Source organism: Sinocyclocheilus grahami, unplaced genomic scaffold (assembly GCF_001515645.1).
Source record: "Sinocyclocheilus grahami isolate Dianchi unplaced genomic scaffold, SAMN03320097.WGS_v1.1 scaffold505.1, whole genome shotgun sequence".
Lineage (NCBI taxonomy): Eukaryota > Metazoa > Chordata > Actinopteri > Cypriniformes > Cyprinidae > Sinocyclocheilus > Sinocyclocheilus grahami.
In genome coordinates, this window is record NW_015505684.1 from 258,695 (window position 1) to 259,780 (window position 1,086).

Here is a 1,086-nt window from a genome sequence, read left to right on the forward strand (position 1 = left end):
TATATATATATATATATATATATATATATATATATATATAAATTAAAATATATATAAAACTTAAATTAATCTATTTTTATTATTAATTATTAATTGATATTCAAATATTTATATGTTGCTTAATTTATTCTCTCAGATTAATCTGGATTGATGCAAAATAAAAAAGGCAAATTAATAAAATAATTGTATTAATATGAATAAAGTACAGAAATATTGATAATAATAAGTAATGTATTAAAATAATGTAATTGTTAATAAGAATATATACATAATTTTATTAATATTAATAATATATTAGATATGTGTGTAAACTCAATTTATAAATATTAAATTAATAATTCATTTAAATCATATTTAATTATACATATTATTCTATATTATTTAATATATTAATATAATACAATATGTAGTATTAAATTAGCATTATAATATTAAATATAAGTATTACATTATTAAATTAAGCAAATTACTATAAAGTAAAATACATTTCTAAATGGCTAAGTAATGATGATTTTAGAAGTCTATTATTATTAGGGCTGCACGATATATCGAAATATTGCAAATGTAAATATCGCAATATGCATATCGCAATGGCGTGTGATATCATTATCATTTTAATAATAGGCTACTTAAATCAAAACGTTGCAAAAGGTCAAAGTTTTAGTTCGACGCATATAGCAGAGAATTGCTTGACGTTGAAAAGATTTATTAAGTGCAATAAGTTGCAGAAAACAACTCTTTGCCGTCTGGTCTTGCTGCCTGACTCACACCTGAAGCGTGCACAAGCCGCATCTCGCGCAGCGTCTAGTGCAAAGCGCGCGCGCACACAGAGAGACACGTTTCAGACAGAGTTGATTCGTCTTTCGCATCTCCTCCTTATGTTTGAACAGACACATACACACAGAATTATGTCAACAGTACCCGTCTCGACGATCATTCTCGTAAATGCAGTCGGTTATGTTTTAAATTAATGTAAATAGCTGAGAAAGAAATCTGATGTGTATCATTATACTCGATCCGTACAGTCGGAATTTAAAGGGACAGCAGCCTATAAATACATGCTGCTGAATATGTCACTAATGTTAA

At 26.4% G+C, this 1,086-nt stretch overlaps 1 protein-coding gene across 9 annotated transcripts in view; it reads right to left on the reverse strand.

Annotated features, from left to right (window-relative positions):
• The window catches only part of LOC107554528 (membrane-associated phosphatidylinositol transfer protein 2-like), an 87,179-nt gene that overhangs the window by 30,778 nt on the left and 55,315 nt on the right, over positions 1-1,086 (reverse strand). The gene's annotated exons all lie outside the window — the stretch shown is intronic.